Source organism: Zalophus californianus, chromosome 10 (genome assembly GCF_009762305.2).
Source record: "Zalophus californianus isolate mZalCal1 chromosome 10, mZalCal1.pri.v2, whole genome shotgun sequence".
Taxonomy (NCBI): domain Eukaryota; kingdom Metazoa; phylum Chordata; class Mammalia; order Carnivora; family Otariidae; genus Zalophus; species Zalophus californianus.
The window spans coordinates 97470287-97493872 of NC_045604.1; the positions used below are offsets into that span (position 1 = coordinate 97470287).

Genomic DNA, 23586 nt, shown 5'->3' on the forward strand with positions numbered 1-23586 from the left:
CAATTGCTGTCTAGTACTATGTTGAACAACAGTGGTGAGAATGGGTATCCTTGTCGCGTTCCTGACCTTAGGGGAAAACTCTGTTTTTCCCCATTGAGAATGATATTCTCTGTGGGAATTTGTAGAATGGCTTTTATGATATTGAGGTATGTTCCCGCTATCCCTACAATGTGGAGAGTTTTAATCAAGAAAGGATGCTGTATTTTGCCAAATGCCTTTTCTGCATCAATTGAAAAGATCATATGGTTCTTGTCTTTTCTTTTATTAATGTGATGTATCACACTGATTGATTTGTGGATGTTGAACCAACCTTGCAGCCCAGGAATAAATCCCACTGGTCATGGTGAATAATCCTTTTAATGTACTGTTGGATCCTATTGGCTAGGATCTTGTGAGAATTTTGGCATCCATGTTCATCAGAGACATTGGTCTGTAATTGTCCTTTTGGGTGGGGTCTTTGTCTGGTTTTGGGATCAAGATAATGCTGGCCTCATAGAATGAGTTTGGACGTTTTCCTTCCATTTCTATTTTTTGAAACAGCTTCAAAAGAGTAGGTATTAGTTCTTCTTTAAATGTTTGGTAGAAATCCCCTGGGAAACCATCTGGCCCTGGGCTTTGTTTGTTGGGAGATTTTTGATTACTGCTTCAATTTCCTTGCTGGTTATGGGTCTGTTCAAGTTTTCTATTTTTTCCTGTTTCAGTTTTGGCAGTTCATAAATTTCTAGGAATTTATCCGTTTCTTCCAGATTGCCTAATTTGCTGGCATATAGTTGCTCATAATATGTTCTTAAAATTGTATTTCCTTGGTGTTAGTTGTGATCTCTCCCCTTTCATTCAAGATTTTATTCATTTGGGTCCTTTCTCTTTTCTTTTTCATACGTCTGGCTAGGGGTTTATTGATCTTATTAATTCTTTCAAAGAACCAGATCCTAGTTTCATTGATCTGTTCTCATGTTCTTTTCGTTTCTACTTCATTGATTTTTTTTAACTTTTATTGTTATGTTAATCAGCATATATTACATAATTTGTTTTGGTGTAGTGTTCCATGATTCATTGTTTGTTCATAACACCCAGTGCTCCATGCAGAAGTGCCCTCCTCAATACCCATCACCAGGCTAACCCATCCCCCCTCCCTCCTCCCCTCCAGAAACCTCAGTTTGTTTCTCAGAGTCCATCATCTCTCCTGGTTCGTCTCCCCCTCTGACTTACTCCCCTTCATTCTTCCTCTCCTGCTATCTTCTTCCTTTTCTTTTTTCTTAAAATATGTTGCGTTATTTGTTTCAGAAGTACAGATCTGTGATTCAACAGTCTTACACAATTCACAGCGCTCACCGTAGCACATATCTTCCCCAATGTCCATCACCCAGCCACCCCATCCCTCCCAACCCCGACCACTCCAGCAACCCTCAGTTTGTTCCTGAGATTAAGAATTCCTCATATCAGTGAGGTCATGTGATACATGTCTTTCTCTGATTGACTTATTTCACTCAGCATAACACCCTCCAGTTCCATCCATGTCGTTGCAAATGGCAAGATCTCATTCCTTTTGATGGCTGCATAATATTCCATTGTGTATATATACCACCTCTTCTTTATCCATTCATCTGTCGATGGACATCTTGACTCTTTCCACAGTTTGGCTATTGTGGACATTGCTGCTATAAACATTGGGGTGCACGTACCCCTTCGGGTCCCTACATTTGTATCTTTGGGGTAAATACCCAGTAGTGCAATTGCTGGATCGAACGGTAGCTCTAATTTCAACTGTTTGAGGAACCTCCATACTGTTTTCCAGAGGGGTTGCACCAGCTTGCATTCCCACCAACAGTGTAGGAGGGTTCCCCTTTCTCCACATCCCCGCCAACATCTGTCGTTCCCTGACTTGTTAATTTTAACCATTCTGACGGGTGTGAGGTGGTATCTCATGGAGGTTTTGATTTGGATTTCCCTGATGCCGAGCGATGTGGAGCACTTTTTCATGTGCCTGTTGGCCATTTGGATGTCTTCTTTGGAGAAATGTCTGTTCATTTCTCTGCCCATTTCTTGATTGGATTATTTGTTCTTTGGGTGTTGAGTTTGATAAGTTCTTTATAGATTTTGCATACTAGCCCTTTATCTGATATGTCATTTGCAAATATTTTCTCCCATTCTGTCGGTTGTCTTTTGGTTTTGTGGACTGTTTCTTTTGCTGTGCAAAAGCTTTTTATCTTGATGAAATCCCAATAGTTCATTTTTGCCCTGGCTTCCTGTGCCTTTGGTGATGTTTCTAGGAAGAAGTTGCTGCGGCTGAGGTCGAAGAGGTTGCTACCTGTGTTCTCCTTTAGGATTTTGATGGACTCCTGTCTCACGTTTAGGTCTTTCAACCATTTGGAGTCTATTTTTGTGTGTGGTGTAAGGAAATGGTCCAGTTTCATTCTTCTGCATGTGGCTGTCCAATTTTCCCAACACCATTTGTTGAAGAGACTGTCTTTTTTTCCACTGGACATTCTTTCCTGTTTTGTCAAAGATAAGTTGACCATAGAGTTGAGGGTCCATTTCTGGGCTCTCGATTTTGTTCCATTGATCTATGGGTCTGTTTTTATGCCAGTACCATACTGTCTTGATGATGACAGCTTTGTAATAGAGCCGGAAGTCTGGAATTGTGATGCCGCCAGCTTTGCTTTTCTTTTTCAATTTTCCTCTGGCTATTCGGGGTCTCTTCTGGTTCCATACAAATTTTAGGATTATTTGTTCCATTTCTTTGAAAAAAGTGGATGGTATTTTGATGGGGATTGCATTGAATGTGTAGATTGCTCTAGGGAGCATTGACATCTTCACAATGTTGGTTCTTCCAATCCATGAGCATGGAACGTTTTTCCATTTCTTTGTGTCTTCTTCAATTTCTTTCATGAGTATTTTATAGTTTTCTGAGTACAGATCCTTTGCCTCTTTGGTTAAATTTATTCCTAGGTATCTTATGGTTTTGGGTGCAATTGTGAATGGGATCGACTCCTTGATTTGTCTCTCTTCTGTCTTGTTGTTGGTGTATAGGAATGCCACTGATTTCTGTGCATTGATTTTATATCCTGCTACTTGACTGAATTCCTGTATGAGTTCTAGCAGTTTTGGGGTGGAGTCTTTTGGGTTTTCCACATAAAGTATCATATCATCTGCAAAGAGTGAGAGTTTGACTTCCTCTTTGCCAATTTGGATGCCTTTGATTTCTTTTTGTTGTCTGATTGCTGTGGCTAGGACTTCTAATACTATGTTGAATAGCAGTGGTGAGAGTGGACATCGCTGCCGTGTTCCTGACCTTAAGCTGAGAGCTTGTTGATCTTTTGCTTAGATGATCTGTCTATTTCAGTCAGGGCGGTGTTAAAGTCCCCCACTATTATTGTATTGTTGTCAATGTGTTTCTTTGCTTTTGTTATTAATTGCCTTATATAATTGGCTGCTCCCATGTTTGGGGCATAGATATTTACAATTGTTAGATCTTCTTGTTGGATAGACCCTTTAAGTAGGATATAGTGTCCTTCCTCATCTCTTATTACAGTCTTTGTTTTACAATCTAGTTTGTCTGATATAAGGATTGCCACCCCAGCTTTCTTTTGGTGTCCATTAGCATGGTAAATGGTTTTCCACCCCCTCACTTTCAATCTGGGGGTGTCTTTGGGTCTAAAATGAGTCTCTTGCAGACAGCATATGGATGGGTCTTGTTTTTTAATCCAATCTGATAGCCTGTGTCTTTTGATTGGGGCATTGAGCCCATTTACATTCAGGGTAACTATTGAAAGGTATGAATTTAGTGCCATTGTATTGCCTGTAAGGTGACTGTTACTGTATGTTGTCTGTGTTCCTTTCTGCTCTTTGCTGCTTTTAGGCTCTCTCTTTGCTTAGAGGACCCCTTTCAATATTTCTTGGAGGTCTGGTTTCGTGTTTGCAAATTCCTTTAGTTTTTGTTTGTTCTGGAAGCTTTTTATCTCTCCTTCTATTTTCAATGACAGCCTAGCTGGATATAGTATTCTTGGCTGCATATTTTTCTCGTTTAGTGCTCTGAAGATATCTTGCCAGTCCTTTCTGGCCTGCCAGGTCTCTGTGGATAGGTCTGTTGCCAATCTAATGTTTCTACCATTGTAGGTTACAGATCTCTTCTCCCGAGCTGCTTTCAGGATTTTCTCTTTGTCTCTGAGACTCGTAAGTTTGACTATTAGATGTCGGGGTGTTGACCTATTTTTATTGATTTTGAGAGGGGTTCTCTGTGCCTCCTGGATTTTGATGCCTGTTTCCTTCCTCACATTAGGGAAGTTCTGCTATAATTTGCTCCAATATACCTTCTGCCCCTCTCTCTCTTTCTTCGTCTTCTGGGATCCCAATTATTCTAATGTTGTTTCGTCTTATCGAATCACTTATCTCTTGAATTCTGCCCTCGTGATCCTGTAGTTGTTTCTCCCTCTTTTTCTCAGCCTCTTTACTTTCCATCATTTGGTCTTCTATATCACTGATTCTCTCTTCTGCCTCATTTATCCTAGCAGTGAGTGCCCCCATTTTTGATTGCACCTCATCAATAGCCTTTTTGATTTCGACTTGGTTAGATTTTAGTTCTTTTATTTCTCCAGAAAGCGTTTCTCTAATAACTTCCACGCTTTTTTCAAGCCCAGCTAGTATCTTTAAAGTCATGATTCTGAACTCTAGTTCCGACATCGTACTAATGTCCGTATTGAGTAGGTCCCTGGCTGACAGTACTACCTCTTGTTCTTTTTGCTGAGGTGATTTCTTTCGTCTTGTCATTTTGTCCAGAGGAGAATAGATGAATGAGAGAACAAAATGCTAGCAGGTTTACAACGTCCCCAGCAAATATACTGTATACAAATCAGAAAAGACCTGAAACCAGGGGAAAAGAAAGGGAAAGAAAGAAAAAAGAAAGAGAAAAAAAAAGAAAAAAGAAAAAAAAGATAAAAACAAAAACAGAACAATACAAAAAAAGCAGAATGTGATCAAATATGATCAGGCTAGTGCATAGATCAGTGCCACACACTAGATTTTGGGCGTATTTTGGTCTGTTAGAAAAAAGTGCCTCCTAAAATTTTAAAGGAAGAAAGACATATATGTAGAAAATAAGGGTTGATACAATGAAGGGATAGAAGATGACTGTAAAGGTGAAAATTATAAAGGATTTTATAAAAGGACTTGATAAGATAAGAAGTTGTTTGAAAAAAGAAAGAAGATTTAAAAAAAAAAAAGAAAAAAGGGAGAGAATGTGATCAGGCAGGAGACTAGAACAGAACCATACACTAGTGATTTAGGATATATTTTTATCTGTTAGAAGAAACTGTATCTCAAAATTTTGAAGAGAGAACAACTTATATATATATATATGCCAAAAATAAGGGTAACTACTATGAAGGGATAAAATATGACTCTAAAAATGAAAAATAAAAAATGTTTTTTTTTAAAAAAGAGAGATTGATAAGATGTTGGTTGAAAAAGGGAAAAAGAAGAAAAAGAAAAAAAAACAGTTAACAAAAATTAACTTTGATGAACTAATGAATCATGGTAAAAAAAAAAGCCATGAATTCTATGTGCAGTATTCCCCTAGCGCTGGAGTTCTCCCGTTCTCCTTGATCGGTAAACTTGGTCTTGGCTTGCTGGCTGTTCGTGCTGATCTTCTGGGGGAGGGGCCTGTTGCTGTGGTTTCCAAATGTCTTTGCCGGAGGCTGAATTGCCCCGCCCTTGTCGGTCCGGGCTAAGCAAGCTGCTCGGGTTAGATCTCAGCAGCTTTTGTTCCCTGCAAGCTCTCCGTACAGCCTTGGAGGACCAGGGCAAAAATGGTGGCCTCCCAATCTCCACCCGGAGGAGCTGAGAACTCGGGGCCCCGCTCCTCAGTGCGCCCCCAGAGAAAAGCAGTCACTCCCTTGTCTCTGGTCTCCGGCCGCACCCCGTGCTCACCCGGCCTGTGACCGAGCATTTGTATCTCTGGCACCCGACCCGTGTGGAGTCTCCAAACCCAGCAGATCCCTGCGGTGCGTTCCCGCGCCGCTCCTCCCCAGGAAGGAAGGGGAGTCTCCCCGGATCTGCCGCCTGTTGGGTCCCTGCTGCAGGAGCAGTGGCCCGACTGGGCCGCGGATCACAGTTTATGGCAACCCCAAGCTGAGAGCCCGTGCCTCAGCTCCGTCTCTGCAGCCGGCTTCCCCGCTCCGATACCTGGGAGCTCTGGTGCACTCAGGCTCCCCTGGTTTTTCTGTGACCCCAAGGGTCCTGAGACCCCACTGTCCTGCGAGGGTTCCACCCCCGCTTAGCCACTGGAGCGACGTCCCTCAGTGGAGCCGACTTCTAAAAGGTCCGATTTTGTGCTCCGCGGCTCTATCACTTGCCAGAAGCGGCCGGCGGAGGCCCCTCCCCCGCCGTCTATCCTCCCGAATATCACCTCGGATTCACTTCTCCGCACGTCCTACCTTCCAGTAAGTGGTCGCTTCTCTGTTCAGAGAGTTGTTGCTACTCTCCTCTTTGATCTCCTGTTGAGTTCGTAGTGTTCAGAATGGTTTGATCCCTATTCAGCTGAATTCCTGAGACCAGACGAAATCTAGGTCTCTTACTCCTCCGCCATCTTGCTCCGCCCCCTCTCTACTTCATTGATTTTTGCTCTAATCTTTATTATTTCTCTTTTCCTGCTTGGTTTAGGCTTTATTTATTGTTCTTTCTTCAGCTCCTTTAGGTGTAAGGTTAGGTAGTGTCTTTGAGACCTTTCTTGTTTTATGAGAAAGCCTTGTATTGCTATATAATTCCCTCTTAGGACTGCCTTTGCTGCATCCCAAAGGTTTTGAACAGTTGTGTTTTCATTTTCATTTGTTTCCATGAATTTTTTAATTCTTCTTTAATTTCCTGGTTGATCCATTCATTCTTTAGTAGGATGCTCTTTAGCCTCCATGTGTTTGAGTTCCTTCCAAATTTCCTCCTGTGATTGAGTTCCAGTTTCAAAGCATTTTGGTCTGAAAATATACAGGGAATAATCTCAATCTTTTGGTACTGGTTGAGACCTGATTTATGACCCAGGATGTGATCTCTTCCGGAGAATGTTTCATGTGCACTGGAGAAGAACGTGTATTCTGTTGCTTTCAGATGAAATCCTCTATATATCTGTGGAGTCCATCTGGTCCAGTGTGTTATTCAAAACCCTTGTTTCCTTCTTGATGTTCTGCCTAGATGATCTGTCCACTGCTTTGAGTAGGTGTTAAAGTCCCCTAATATTATTGTATTATTATCAATGTATTTCTTTAATTTTTTTATTAATTGGTTTATATAATTGGCTGCTCCCAAGTTAGGAACACAAATACTTATAATTGTTAGATCTTATTGTTGGATGGATACTTTATGTATGATATAGTGTCCCTCTTCATCCTTTACTACAGTCTTTGGTTTAAAATCTAATTTGTCCGATATAAGGATTGCTACCTCAGCTTTCTTTTGAGGTCCATTAGCATGATAAATTGTTCTCCACCCCTTCACTTTCAATCTGGAGGTGTCTTTAGGTCTAAAATTAGTCTCTTGTAGACAGTATATGAATGGGTCTTGCTCCTTTAACCAATCTGATACCCTGTGTCTTTTGATTGGAGCATTTAGCCCATTTACTTTCAGAGTAACTATTGAAAGATATGAACTTAGTGCCATTGTATTACCTGTAAGGTCCCTGTTTCTGTAGATTGTCTCTGTTTCTTTCTGGCCTATATTACTTTTGGGCTCTCTCTTCACTTACAGGATCCCCTTTAATATTTCTTGTGGGGCTGGTTTAGTGATCACAAATTCTTTTAGTTTATGTTTGTCCTGGAAGCTCTTTATCTCTCCTTCCATTCTGAATGACAGCCATGCTGGATAAAGTATTCCTGGCTGCATGTTTTTCTCATTTAGTATATGGAATATATCATGCCAGCACTTTCTGGCCTGCCAAGTCTCTGTGGATAGGTCTGCTGCCAGTCTAATGTTTTTACCATTGCAGGATTTAGGAGCTCTTGCCTCGAGCTGCATTCAGGATTTTCTCTTTATGTCTGAAATTTGCAAGGTCCACTATTATATGTTGGGTGTAGATCTGTTTTTATTGATTTTGAGAGGGGTTCTCTCTACCTCTTGGACTTGAATGCCTTTTCCTTCCCCAGATTAGGGAAATTATCAGTTATGATTTGCTCAAATATTTCTTCTTTCCTTCTTTCTTTTTCTTCTTCCTCTGGGACCCCAATAATTCTAATATTGTTTCATTTTATAGTATCACTGATTTCTTGATACCTCCCCTCATGGTCATTAGTTGTTTTTCTCTCTTTTCTTCAGCTTCCTTCATTTCCATCAACTTGTCTTCTATGTCATTGACTCTCTCTTCTGCCTCACTTGCCCTCTCTGTTAGAGCATCCAATTTAGACTGTATTTCACTTAAGGCATTTTTAAATTTCGGCCTGATTAGATTTCATTTCTGTACTAAGAGATTCTCTTGTATCTTTTATGCTTTTGTCAAGCCTAGCTCTAACTTTATAATTGTTATCCTGAATTCCAGCTCTGACATTTTACTTATATCTGTATCAATTAGTTCTGTGGCAAAGAAACATTAGATCTAGTTCTTTCTTTTTTTACGAATTCCTCCTTCTAGTCATTTTGCCCAGATGGAATGAATGAACGAGAGTACAAAATCAAAAATATCAACCACGATCCAAGTGAAATACACACTAGACAAATACAAAGAGGTCAGAAACCAAAAAAAAGATAGGAATAAAAGAAAAAAAGGGGGGATATAATCTCTCAGGTGGACAAATAGGGTGATCCATTGGTCTTCTGTGATTGAGTTCAAGTTTCATAGTGTTGCAGTTTGAAAATATGCACAGTGTGATCTCAATCTTTTTGTACTTGTTGAGGGCTGACTTGTGACCCAGTATGGGATCTATTCTGGAGAATGTTCCATGTGCACTGAAAGAGAATGTGTATTCTCCTATTTTAGGATGAAATGTTTTGAATATAACATGGAATCTATTAAGTCCATGTGTGTCATTCAAAGCCACTGTTGGTCCAGCGTGTCATTCAAAGCCACTGTTTCCTTATTGATTTTCTGTTAGATGATTGGTCCATTACTGTGAGTGGGGTGTTAAAGTCCCCTACTATTATTGTATTATTAGCAATGAGTTTCTTTATGTTTATTGTTAATTGATTTATACATTTGGTTGCTAGCAAGTTGGGGGCATAAATATTTATAATTCTTAGGCCTTCTTTTTGGATAGACACTTTTATTATGATATAGTGTCCTTCATCTCTTATTACAATCTTTTGTTTAAAATCTAGTTTGTCTGTGACTAACAGAACCATGAAAAAGTCCTCAACATTACTCAGCATCAGGGAAATACAAAACAATGAGATACCACCTCACACCAGTCAGAATGGCTAAAATGAATAACTCAGGAAATAACAAATGTTGGCAAGGATATGGAGAAAGGGGAACCCTCCTGCACTGTTGGTGGGAATGCAAACTGGTGTAGACATTCAGGAAAACAGTATGGAGGTTCCTGAAAAAGTTAAAAATAGAACTTTTCTACAACCCAGCAACTGCACTACTAGGTATTTATCCAAAGGATGCAAACATAGTGATCTGAAGGGGAACTGTACCCCAATATTTATAGCAGCAATGTCCACAATAGCCAAAATATGGAAAGAGCCCAGATGTCCACACACACACACACACACACACACACACACACACACACACACACACACACACTGGAATATTACTCAGGCATCAAAAAGAGGGAAATCTTGCCATATGTAACAACATGGGTGGAAATAGAGGGTATTATGCTAAGCGAAATAAGTCAGTTAGAGAAAGACAAATACCATATGATTTCACTCATTTGTGGAAATTAAGAAACAAAACCGATGAACATAGGGGAAGGGAAGGAAAAATAAAATAAGATGAAAACAGAGAGGGGGCAAACCATAAGAGACTCTTAACTATAGGAAACAAACTGAGGGTTGCTGGTGGGGGATTGGGTAACTGGGTGATGGGTATTAAGGAGGGCACTTGATTTAATGAGCACTGGGTGTTATATGCAACTGATGAATCACTAAATTCTACCCCTCAAACTAATAATGCACTATATGTTAACCAAATTGAATTTAACTAACCCCCCACAAATCTAATTTGTCTGATATACGTATGGCTACTCCAGCTTTCTTTTGATGTTCACTAACATCATAGATGGTTCTCCATCCCCTCCACTTTCTCTCTCTCTTTCTTTTAAATTTTATTATGTTATGTTAGTCACCATACAATACATCATTAATTTTTGATGTGGTGATCCACGATCGACTGTTTTCATGTAACACCCAGTGCTCCATGCAGTACATGCCCTCCTTAATACCCATCACCAGGCTAACGAACCACCCTCCTCTCTCCCCTCTAAAACCCTGTTTGTTTCTCAGAGTCCATAGTCTCTCATGGTTCATCTCTCCTTCTGATTCCCGCCCCCCATTTTTCCCTTCCTTCTCCTAATGTTCTCCATGCTATTCCTTATGTTCCACAAATAAGTGAAACCATATGATAATTGACTTTCTGTGCTTGACTTATTTCACTTAGCATAATCTCCTCCAGTCCCATCCGTGTTGATGTAAAAGTTGGGTATTCATCCCTTCTGATGGCTGAGTAATATTCCATTGTATATATGGACCACATCTTCTTTATCCATTCATCTGTTGAAGGGCATCTCGGCTCTTTCCACAGTTTGGCTATTGCAGACATTGCTGCTATGAACATTGGGGTGCATGTGGCCTCTTTTCACTACATCTGTGTCTTTGGGGTAAATACCCAGGAGTGCAATTGCTGGGTCCTAGGGTAGCTCTATTTTTAACTTTTTGAGGAACCTCCACACTGTTTTCCAAAGTGGCTGTACCAACTCGCGTTCCCACCAACAATGTAAGAGTGTTCCCCTTTCTGCACAACCTCTCCAACATTTTTTGTTTCCTTCCCTGTCCATTTTTGCCATTCTAACTGTTGTAAGGTTATATCTCAATGTGGTTTTGATTTGAATTTCCCTCATGGCTAATGATGATGAGCATTTTTTCATGTGTCTGTTAGCCATTTGTATGTCTTTTTCAGAGAAGTGTCTTTTCATGTCTTCTGACCATTTTTTGACTTGATTATTTGTGTTTTGGGTGTTGAATTTGAGAAGTTCTTTATAGATCTTGGATACCAGCCCTTTATCTGTAGTGTCATTTGCAAATATCTTCTCCCATTCTGTGGGTTGCCTTTTTGTTTTGTTGGCTGTTTTGTTTGCTGTGCAGAAGCTTTTTATCTTGATGAAGTCCCAAAGTTCATTTTTGCTTTTGTTTCACTAGCCTTTGGAGATGTATCTTTAAAGAAGTTACTGTGGCCAATGTCAAAGAGGTTACTGCCTATGTTCTCCTCTAGGATTTTGATGGATTCCTGCCTCACATTGAAGTCTTTCATCCATTTTGAGTTTATCTTTGTGAATGGTGTTAGAGAATGGTCCAGTTTCATTCTTCTGCATGTGGCCGTCCAATTTTCCCAGCACCATTTATTGAAGAGACTGTCTTTATTCCATTGCTTGTTTTTACCTGCTTTGTCGAAGATTATTTGACCATAGAGTTGAGAGTCCATATCTGGGTTCTCTATTCTGTTCCAGTGGTCTATATGTCTGCTTTTCTGCCAGTACCATGCTGTCTTGGTGATCACTGCTTTGTAATATAGCTTGAAATTGGGCAACGTGATGCCCCCAGCTTAGCTTTTCTTTTTCAACATTTCCTTAGTGATTCGGGGTCTTTTCTGATTCCATACAAATTTTAGGCCTGTTTGTTCCAACAGTTTGAAAAATGTCTTTGGAATTTTGATTGGGATGGCGTTGAAGGTATAGATTGCTCTGGGCAGCACAGACATTTTAACAATGTTTCTTCTTCTGAACCATGAGCATGGAATGTTTTTCCATCTTTTTGTGTCTTCTTCAATTTCTTTAATGAGTGTTCTGTAGTTTCTAGAGTATAGATCCTTTACCTCTTTGGTTAGGTTTGTTCCAAGGTATCTTATGGTTTTTGGTGCTTTTGTAAATGGAATCGTTTCTCTAATTTCTCTTTCTACAGTTGCGTTGTTAGTGTATAAGAAAGCAACTGATTTCTGTGCATTGATTTTGTATCCTTGCCACATTACTGAATTGCTGTATGAGTTCTAGTAATTTGGGGGTAGAGTCTTTTGGGTTTTCCACATAAAGTATCATGTCATCTGCGAAAAGAGAGTTTGACTCCTTCTTTGCCAATTTGAATACGTTTTATTTCTTTTTGTTGTCTGATTGCTGTTGCTAGGACTTCTAGTACTATATTGAACAATAGTGGCGAGAGTGAGCATCCTTGACGTGTTCCTCATCTTAAAGGAAAGGCTCTCAGATTTTCCCCATTGAGGAGGATATTCGCTGTGGGTTTTTCATAGATGGATTTTATGATAGAGGAATGTTCCCTCTATCCCTATACTCTGAAGAGTTTTAATCAGGAAAGGATGCTGTATTTTGTCAAATGCTTTTTCTGCATCAATTGAGAGGACCATATGGTTCTTCTCTCTCCTCTTATTAATGTGTTCTATCACATTGATTGATTTGTGAATGTTGAACCACCCTTGCATCCCAGGGATAAATCCCACTTGGTCGTGGTGGATGATCCTTTTAATGTATTATTGGATCCTATTAGCTAGGATTTTGTTGAGGATTTTGGAATCCATACTCATCAGGGATGTCGGTCTGAAATTCTCCTTTTTGATGGGGTCTTTGCCTGGTTTGGGGATTAAGGTAATGCTGGCCTCATAGAATGAGTTTGGAAGCTTTCCTTCTGTTCCTATTTTCTGAAACAGCTTCAGTAGAATAGGTATTATTTCTGCTTTGAATATTTGGTAGACTTCCCCAGGGAATCCATCAGACCCTGGACTCTTGTTTTTTGGGAGGTTTTGGATCACTGCTTCAATCTCATTACTGGTCATTGGCCTGTTCAGGTTGTCAAGTTTTTCCTGTTTCAATCTTGGCAGCTTATGGGTTTTCAGGAAGGCATCCATTTCATCTAGATTGCTCAGTTTATTGGCATATAGTTGTTGATAATAATTTCTAATAATTGTTTCTATTTCCTTGGTGTTAGTCATGATCTCTCCCCTTTCATTCATAATGTTATTAATTTGGGTCCTTTCTCTTTCTTTTTTTTTAAATTTTTTATTGTTATGTTAATCACCATATATTACATCATTAGTTTTTGGTGCAGTGTTCCATGATTCATTGTTTGTTCATAACACCCAGTGCTCCATGCAGAACGTGCCCTCCTCAATACCCATCACCAGGCTGACCCATCCCCCTAACCCCCTCCCCTCTAGAACCCTCAGTTTGTTTTTCAGAGTCCATCATCTCTCATGGTTCGTCTCCCCCTCTGACATACTCCCCTTTTCTTCCTCTCCTGTTATCTTCTTCTTTTTCTTTTTTCTTAAAATACGTTGCGTTATTTGTTTCAGAAGTACAGAACTGTGATTCAACAGTCTTGCACAATTCACAGCGCTCACCGTAGCACATACCATCCCCAATGTCTATCACCCAGCCACCCCATCATCCCTCCCACCCCCAACCACTCCAGTAACCCTCAGTTTCTTTCCTGAGATTAAGAATTCCTCATATCAGTGAGGTCATGTGATACATGTCTTTCTCTGATTGACTTATTTCACTCAGCATAACACCCTCCAGTTCCATCCACGTCGTTGCAAATGACAAGATTTCATTCCTTTTGATGGCTGCATAATATTCCATTGTGTATATATACCACCTCTTCTTTATCCATTCATCTGTCGATGGGCATCTTGGCTCTTTCCACAGTTTGGCTATGGTGGACATTGCTGCTATAAACATTGGGGTACATGTACCCCTTCGGGTCCCTACATTTGTATCTTTGTGGTAAATACCCAGTAGTGCAATTGCTGGATCGAACGGTAGCTCTAATTTCAACTGTTTGAGGAACCTCCATACTGTTTTCCAGAGGGGTTGCACCAGCTTGCATTCCCACCAACAGTGTAAGAGGGTTCCCCTTTCTCCACATCTCCGCCAACATCTGTCGTTCCCTGACTTGTTAATTTTAGCCATTCTGACGGGTGTGAGGTGGTATCTCATGGAGGTTTTGATTTGGATTTCCCTGATGCCGAGCGATGTTGAGCACTTTTTCATGTGCCTGTTGGCCATTTGGATGTCTTCTTTGGAGAAATGTCTGTTCATGTCTTCTGCCCATTTCTTGATTGGATTATTTGTTCTTGGGGTGTTGAGTTTGATAAGTTCTTTATAGATTTTGGATACTAGCCCTTTATCTGATATGTCATTTGCAAATATTTTCTCCCATTCTGTAGGTTGTCTTTTGGTTTTGTGGACTGTTTCTTTTGCTGTGCAAAAGCTTTTTATCTTGATGAAATCCCAATAGTTCATTTTTGCCCTGGCTTCCCGTGCCTTTGGCGGTGTTTCTAGGAAGAAGTTGCTGTGGCTGAGGTCGAAAAGGTTGCTACCTGTGTTCTCCTTTAGGATTTTGATGGACTCCTGTCTCACGTTTAGGTCTTTCAACCATTTGGAGTCTATTTTTGTGTGTGGTGTAAGGAAATGGTCCAGTTTCATTCTTCTGCATGTGGCTGTCCAATTTTCCCAACACCATTTGTTGAAGAGACTGTCTCTTTTCCATTGGACATTCTTTCCTGCTTTGTCAAAGATAAGTTGACCATAGAGTTGAGGGTCCATTTCTGGGCTCTCGATTCTGTTCCATTGATCTATGTGTCTGTTTTTGTGCCAGTACCATACTGTCTTGATGATGACAGCTTTGTAATAGAGCTGGAAGTCCGGAATTGTGATGCCGCCAGCTTTGCTTTTCTTTTTCAGTATTCCTCTGGCTATTCGGGGTCTCTTCTGGTTCCATACAAATTTTAGGATTATTTGTTCCATTTCTTTGAAAAAAGTGGATGGTATTTTGATGGGGATTGCATTGAATGTGTAGATTGCTCTAGGGAGCATTGACATCTTCACAATGTTGATTCTCCCAATCCATGAGCATGGAACGTTTTTCCATTTCTTTGTGTCCTCTTCAATTTCTTTCCTGAGTATTTTATAGTTTTCTGAGTACAGATCCTTTGCCTCTTTGGTTAAATTTATTCCTAGGTATCTTATGGTTTTGGGTGCAATTGTGAATGGGATCGACTCCTTGATTTGTCTCTCTTCTGTCTTGTTGTTGGTGTATAGGAATGCCACTGATTTCTGTGCATTGATTTTATATCCTGCTACTTGACTGAATTCCTGTATGAGTTCTAGCAGTTTTGGGGTGGAGGCTTTTGGGTTTTCCACATAAAGTATCATATCATCTGCAAAGAGTGAGAGTTTGACTTCCTCTTTGCCGATTTGGATGCCTTTGATTTCTTTTTGTTGTCTGATTGCTGTGGCTAGGACTTCTAATACTATGTTGAATAGCAGTGGTGAGAGTGGACATCCCTGCCGCGTTCCTGACCTTAGGGGAAAAGCTCCCAGCCTTTCCCCATTGAGAATGATATTCGCTGTAGGTTTTTCATAGATGGCTTTTATGATATTGAGGTATGTACCCTCTATCCCTATACTCTGAAGAGTTTTCATCAAGAAAGGATGTTGTACTTTGTCAAATGCTTTTTCTGCATCTATTGAGAGGATCATATGATTCCTGTTCTTTCTTTTGTTAATGTATTGTATCACGTTGATTGATTTGTGGATGTTGAACCAGCCTTGCAGCCCAGGGATAAATCCCACTTGGTCGTGGTGAATAATCCTTTTAATGTACTGTTGGATCCTATTGGCTAGTATTTTGGTGAGAATTTTTGCATCCATGTTCATCAAGGATATTGGTCTGTAATTCTCCTTTTTGATGGGGTCTTTGTCTGGCTTTGGGATCAAGGTAATGCTGGCCTCATAAAATGAGTTTGGAAGTTTCCCTTCCATTTCTATTTTTTGGAACAGTTTCAGGAGAATAGGTATTAATTCTTCTTGAATTGTCTGATAGAATTCCCCTGGGAAGCCATCTGGCCCTGGGCTTTTGTTTCTTGGGAGATTTTTGATGACTGTTTCAATTTCCTTAGTGGTTATAGGTCTGTTCAGGTTTTCTATTTCTTCCTGGTTCAATTTTGGTAGTTGATACATCTCTAGGAATGCACCCATTTCTTCCAGGTTATCTAATTTGCTGGCATAGAGTTGCTCATAATATGTTCTTATAATTGTTTGTATTTCTTTGGTGTTGGTTGTGATCTCTCCTCTTTCATTCATGATTTTGTTGATTTGGATCATTTCTCTTTTCTTTTTGATTAGTCTGGCCAGGGGTTTATCAATCTTGTTAATTCTTTCAAAGAACCAGCTCCTAGTTTCGTTGATCTGTTCTACTGTTCTTTTGGTTTCTAGTTCATTGATTTCTGCTCTGATATTTATGATTTCTCTTCTCCTGCTGGGTTTAGGCTTTATTTGCTGTTCTTTCTCCAGCTCCTTTAGGTGTAGGGTTAGGTTGTGTATTTGAGACCTTTCTTGTTTCTTGAGAAAGGCTTGTATTGCTATATACTTTCCTCTCAGGACTGCCTTTGCTGTATCCCAAAGATTTTGAACAGTTGTGTTTTCATTTTCCTTGGTTTCCATGAATTTTTTTAATTCTTCTTTAATTTCTTGGTTGACCCATTCATTCTTTAGTAGGATGCTCTTTAGCCTCCATGTATTTGAGTTCTTTCCGACTTTCCTCTTGTGATTGAGTTCTAGTTTCAAAGCATTGTGGTCTGAAAATATGCAGGGAATGATCCCAATCTTTTGGTACCGGTTGAGACCTGATTTGTGACCTAGGATGTGATCAATTCTGGAGAATGTTCCATGGGCACTAGAGAAGAATGTGTATTCCGTTGCTTTGGGATGGAATGTTCTGAATATGTCTGTGAAGTCCATTTGGTCCAGTATGTCATTTAAAGTCTTTATTTCCTTGTTGATCTTTTGCTTAGAGGATCTGTCCATTTCAGTCAGGGGGGTGTTAAAGTCCCCCACTATTATTGTATTGTTGTCAATGTGTTTCTTTGCTTTTGTTATTAATTGCCTTATATAATTGGCTGCTCCCATGTTCGGGGCATAGATATTTACAATTGTTAGATCTTCTTGTTGGATAGACCCTTTAAGTAGGATATAGTGTCCTTCCTCATCTCTTATTACAGTCTTTGTTTTACAATCTAGTTTGTCTGATATAAGGATTGCCACCCCAGCTTTCTTTTGGTGTCCATTAGCATGGTAAATGGTTTTCCACCCCCTCACTTTCAATCTGGGGGTGTCTTTGGGTCTAAAATGAGTCTCTTGCAGACAGCATATGGATGGGTCTTGTTTTTTAATCCAATCTGATAGCCTGTGTCTTTTGATTGGGGCATTGAGCCCATTTACATTCAGGGTAACTATTGAAAGGTATGAATTTAGTGCCATTGTATTACCTGTAAGGTGACTGTTAACTGTCTGTTGTCTGTGTTCGTTTCTGCTCTTTGCTCTTTTTAGGTTCTCTCTTTGCTTAGAGGACCCCTCTCAATATTCCTTGGAGGGCTGTTTTCGTGTTTGCAAATTCCTTTAGTTTTTGTTTGTTCTGGAAGCTTTTTATCTCTCCTTCTATTTTCAATGACAGCCTAGCTGGATATAGTATTCTTGGCTGCATATTTTTCTCGTTTAGTGCTCTGAAGATATCTTGCCAGTCCTTTCTGGCCTGCCAGGTCTCTGTGGATAGGTCTGTTGCCAATCTAATGTTTCTACCATTGTAGGTTACATATCTCTTCTCCCGAGCTGCTTTCAGGATTTTCGATTTGCCTCTGAGACTTGCAAGTTTTACTATTAGATGTCGGGGTGTTGACCTATTATTATTGATTTTGAGAGGGGTTCTCTGTGCCTCCTGGATTTTAATGCCTGTTTCCTTCCTCACATTAGGGAAGTTCTCTGCTATAATTTGCTCCAATATACCTTCTGCCCCTCTCTCTCTCTCTCTTCTTCTTCTGGGATCCCAATTATTCTAATGTTGTTTCGTCTTATCGTATCACTTATCTCTCGAATTCTGCCCTCGTGATCCTGTACTTGTTTTTCTCTCTTTTTCTCAGCCTCTTTATTTTCCATCATTTGGTCTTCTATATCGCTGATTCTCTCTTCTGCCTCATTTATCCTAGCAGTGAGTGCCCCCATTTTTGATTGCACCTCATCAATAGCCTTTTTGATTTCGATTTGGTTAGATTTTAGTTCTTTTATTTCTCCAGAAAGGGTTTCTCTAATAACTTCCACGCTTTTTTCAAGCCCAGCTAGTATCTTTAAAGTCATGATTCTGAACTCTAGGTCCGACATCGTACTAATGTCCGTATTGAGTAGGTCCCTGGCTGACGGTACTACCTCTTGTTCTTTTTGCTGAGGTGATTTCTTTCGTCTTGTCATTTTGTCCAGAGGAGAATAGATGAATGAGAGAACAAAATGCTAGCAGGTTTACAACGTCCCCAGCAAATATACTGTATACAAATCAGAAAAGACCTGAAACCAGGGGAAAAGAAAGGGAAAGAAAGAAAAAAGAAAGAGAAAAGAAAGAGAAAAAGAAAAAAAAAAGATAAAAACAAAAACAAAACAATACAAAAAAGGCAGAATATGATCAAATATGATCAGGCTAGTGCATAGATCAGTGCCACACACTAGATTTTCGGCGTATTTTGGTCTGTTAGAAAAAGTGCCTCCTAAAATTTTAAAGGAAGAAAGACATATATGTACAAAATAAGGGTTGATACAATGAAGGGATGGAAGATGACTGTAAAGATGAAAATTATAAAAGATTTTATAAAAGGACTTGGTTAGATAAGTTGTTTGAAAAAAGAAAGAAGATTTAAGAAGGAAAAAAAAGGAAAAAGGGAGAGAATGTGATCAGGCAGGAGACTAGAACAAAGCATACACTAGTGATTTAGGGTATATTTTGATCTGTTAGAAGAAACTGTACCTGAAAATTTTAAAGAGAGAACAACTTATATATATATGCCAAAAATAAGGGTAACTACTATGAAGGGATAAAATATGACTCTAAAAATGAAAAACAAAAAATGTTTTTTTTTTTTTTAAAAAGGGATTTATAAGATGTTGGTTGAAAAAGGGAAAAAGAAAAATAAAAAAAAAACAGTCAACAAAAATTCACTTTGATGAAATAATGAATCATGGTAAAAAAAAAAAAAAAAGCCATGAATCTATGTGCAGTATTCCCCTAGCGCTGGAGTTCTCCTATTCTCCTTGATCGATCAACTTGGTCTTGGCTTGCTGGCTGTTTGTGCTGATCTTCTGGGGGAGGGGCCTGTTGCTGTCGTTTCCAAATGTCTTTGCCGGAGGCGGAATTGTCCCGCCCTTGTCGGTCTGGGCTAAGGAAGCTGCTCCGGTTGCTCTCAGGAGCTTTTGTTCCCTGCAAGCTCTTGGTACAGCTTTGGAGGACCAGGACAGAAATGGTGGCCTCCCAATCTCCACTCGGAGGAGCTGAGAACTCGGGGCCCCGCTTCTCAGTGTGCCCCCAGAGAAAAGCAGTCACTTCCGTGTCCCCGATCTCCGGCCGCACTCCGTGCTCACCCGGCCTGTGATCGAGCGTTGCTATCTCTGGCACCCGACCCCGCGCGGATTCTCCAAACCCAGCAGATCCCTGCAGTGCGTTCCCGCACCGCTCCTCCCCGGGAAGGAAGGGGAGTCTCCCCGGATCTGCTTCTTGTTGGGTCCCTGCTGGGGGAGCCGTGCCCTGACTGGGCCGCAGATCACAGTTTATGGCAACCCCGAGCTGAGAGCCCGCGACTCTGCTCCGTATCTGCAGCCGGCTTCCCTGCTCTGATACCTGGGAGCTCTGGCGCACTCAGGCACCCCCGGTCTCTCTGTGACCCCAAGGGTCCTGAGACCACACTGTCCCGGGAGGATTCCACCCCCCGCTTAGCCACTGCAGCGACATCCCTCCGCCGAGCCAACTTCTAAAAGGTCCGATTTTGTGCTCCGTGGCTCTATCACTTGCCAGAAGCGGCCGGCGGAGGCCCCTCCCCCGCCGTCTATCCTCCCGAATATCGCCTCGGATTCACTTCTCCGCACGCCCTACCTTCCAGGAAGTGGTCGCTTCTCTGTTCAGAGAGTTGTTGCTACTCTCCTGTTCGATCTCCTGTTGAGTTCGTAGGCGTTCAGAATGGTTTGATCCCTATTCAGCTGAATTCCTGAGACCAGACGAAATCTAGGTCTCCTACTCCTCCGCCATCTTGCTCCGCTGCGGGTCCTTTCTCTTTCTTTTGGGTAAGTCTGGCCAGTGGTTATTCGATCTTATTGATTCTTTCAAAGAACCAACTTCTAGTTTCTTTGATCTGATCTACTGTGTTTCTGGTTTCTAATTCATTGATCTCTGCTCTAATCTTAATTATTTCTCTTCTAATGCATGGCTTAGGCATTGTTTGTTGCTTTTTCTCTAGTTTTCTAAGGTGTAGAGTTAGTTGGTGAATTTGGGATTTTTCTATTTTTTTGAGTGAGGCTTGGATGGCTATATTTCCCCCTTAGGACTGCCTTTGCAGTATCCCATAGGTTTTGGAACAATGTGTTTTCGTTCTCATTGATTTCCATGAATTGTTTAAGTTCTTTGATTTCTTGGTTGACCCAAACATTCTTGAGCAGAGTGGTCTTTAGCTTCCAACTGTTTGAATTTCTGCCAAATTTTTTCTTGTGATTGAGTTCCAGTTTTAAAGCATTATGGTCTGAGAATATGCAGGGAATAATCTCAATCTTTTGGTATCGGTTGAGACCTGATTTGTGACCCAGTATTGGTCTATTCTGGAGAAAGTTCAATGTGTGCTTGAGAAGAATGAGTATTCTATTGTTTTAGGGTGGAATGTTCTGTATATATCTATGAGGTCCAACTGGTCCAGTGTATCATTCAAAGCTCTTGTTTCTTTGTTGATTTTCTGCTTAGATGATCTGTCCGTTGCTGAGAGTGGAGTATTGAGGTCTCCTACAATTAACGTATTGTTACCAATGTGACTCTTTATTTTGGTTAACAGTTAGCTTATGTAGATGGCTGCTCCCATGTTGGGGGCATAGATATTTACAATTGTTAGATCTTCTTGTTGGATAGACCCTTTAAGAATGATATAGTGTCCTTCTGTGTCTCTAACTACAGTCTTTAGCTTAACATCTAATTTGTCTGATATAAGAATTGCTACCTCAGCTTTCTTCTGAGGTCCGCTGGTGTGGAAGATGGATCTCCATCCTTTCACTTTCAGTCTGGATGTATCTTTAGGTTCAAAATGAGTCTCTTGTAGACAGCATATGGATGGGTTCTGTCTTTTTATCCAATCTGCAACCCTGTGCTGTTTTATGGGAGCATTTATGCCATTCACATTGAGAGTGATTATTGAAAGATATGAATTTATTGTCATCATGTTGCCTGTGAAGACGTTGTTTTTTTTTAGATTGTCCCTGTAAATTTCTCTTGTATATCACTCTCGGGGTCTTTCTCCTTTTATAGCCCCCCCCCTTAATATTTCTTGCAGGGCTGGCTTAGTGGTCACATATTCTTTCAGTTCCTGCCGGTCTTGGAAGCTCTGCATCTCTCCATCCATTCTAAATGACAGCCTTGCCAGACAAAATATTCTTGACTGCATGTTCTTCTGGTTTAGTACCCTGAATATGTCTTGCCAGGCCTTTCTGTCTTGCCAGGTCTCTGTGGATAGGTCTGACGTTATTCTGATGTTCTTCCCTCTGTATGTAAGGAATCTCTTCCCCATAACTGCCGTTAAGATGGTTTCCTTGGTTCTAGGATTTGTGAGTTTTAGTATTACATGCCTGGGCATTGGCCTGTTTTCCTTGATCTTGCAAGGGGTCCTCTCTGCCTCTCCGACATGAATGCTTGTTTCATTCCCCAGATTAAGGACGTTTTCAGCTACGATTTGCTCAAATATATCTTCTAGTCCTCTGTCTCTCTCCACCCCCTCAGGGATCCCAATAATTCTGACATTGGAATGTTTCATGGTGTCACTTATTTCTCTTATTCTGTTTTCATGGATTTTGAGTTGTTTCTTCCTGGCCTTGTCTTTTTCCTTCTTTTCTATCAATTGGTCTTCTAGATCACTAATTCGTTCTTTTGCCTCCCTTACCCTAGCTGTCATTGATAGCGTTTAAATTCTGCCAGTTCAGACTTCATTTCTGCCCTTAGAGACTCTATGTTGCCATTAATTGATTTCTCCATTCTTGCTATCATCTTCGTAATTGTTACTCTGAAGTCCATTTCCAACATCTTGGTTATATCTGTATCCATTTTTAAATCTGTGGCAGAAGTCACAGTCTCTGAGTCTTTCCTATTTTGGGGGTTCCTCCTCCTAGTCATTCTGTTAAGGGGTGGTTGAGGGAATGTATACAGTCTAAATTATTGACCACAACTGAAGCAAGATGCACCTGTTTTATAGGGACCTTAGGGATGTCATCGTCTTGTTCTCACAGCCTGTCTTCTGAGGGTGGGGCCTGCCATGCTGTTACTCAGGCAATCCTATTTGGGCAGAGTTGCCCTGCCTACTTTAGCGGCGGGGGGTGGGGGTGGGGCGCAGTATGGACCTGGTGAGAACCGTTTTTTTGGAGCTTTTGTTCTCTGGCGTCTTTCCCTGGTGGCTTTCTGCATCTCTTCTGAGAGTCAGAGCAGAAGAGACTGTGTCCAACCCTCTGCCTCAGAACAGAGAGATCTCAGTCTGTTCTTCAGTGAGCTCTCCAGGCCACACACTATCTCCATTTCTGTGTGTGCTGCTATAAACTGCAGTGTTCTGGGGTGTGGCCCCTCAGCAGGGCTCCCAGTCCTTGCCTCCAGTTGGGGCATGGGGGCATGCCTCTGCCCTTTGTGCTTCTAAAACCACCAGCCGCCCCCAGTTTGCATGTGTGGCTCTGCTGCTCTGTGTTTCAGTCTGGGGGGCTGCCATAAATTCCTTTCCCCACCACTACCCCTCTATGAGTCTGTGCCCTGTCCCCAGTGCAGGAGACTATCACTCACTGGTGGTGTAGGATCCCCATGGCTCCCTCCCCCTTCTGTTTATCTTCTGATATCTGCCTGTGGAATCATGGCTTCCTGCTTCATACCTCAAAACCAACCGCCTGTGATATTCTGTTTGTAGAGATCCAGATACATCTTATTACATCTCAGGCTGATTTCGTGGACGTTTGTAGATATCCAGCTCAATTCAGGGGACCGATTGGTATAGGGTACCCTACTCCTCCACCATCTTTTTTACACCCTTAAATCAGATGTTTCGGTCAAGTACCTTGACTTGGAATATAGGTAGGAAGATATTTAAATATAAAATACAGCAAAAGAAGTCTGAATATTCAGAGTCTTTGTTTAGATGCTGAAATTACATAATGATAATCTATAAGTAATGAAATATTGTTCCTATTAGGTCCTTTTGCAATTTATTTCATTTGTATATTTTCCATATGGAAAACATTCCAATTATTTGATTTTAATTTATATAACTTGAACCTACAGAGCTATGTATATTGCCACTATTTAAATTCCTGTGATACAGAACTCTTAAAATTGAGATTAAGA

The 23586-nt window shown here is 40.7% G+C and overlaps 1 protein-coding gene across 6 annotated transcripts in view; it reads left to right on the forward strand.

Moving 5' to 3' along the window:
- The window catches only part of LOC113932134 (integrin alpha-X-like), a 64066-nt gene that overhangs the window by 34850 nt on the left and 5630 nt on the right, over window positions 1-23586 (forward strand). The gene's annotated exons all lie outside the window — the stretch shown is intronic.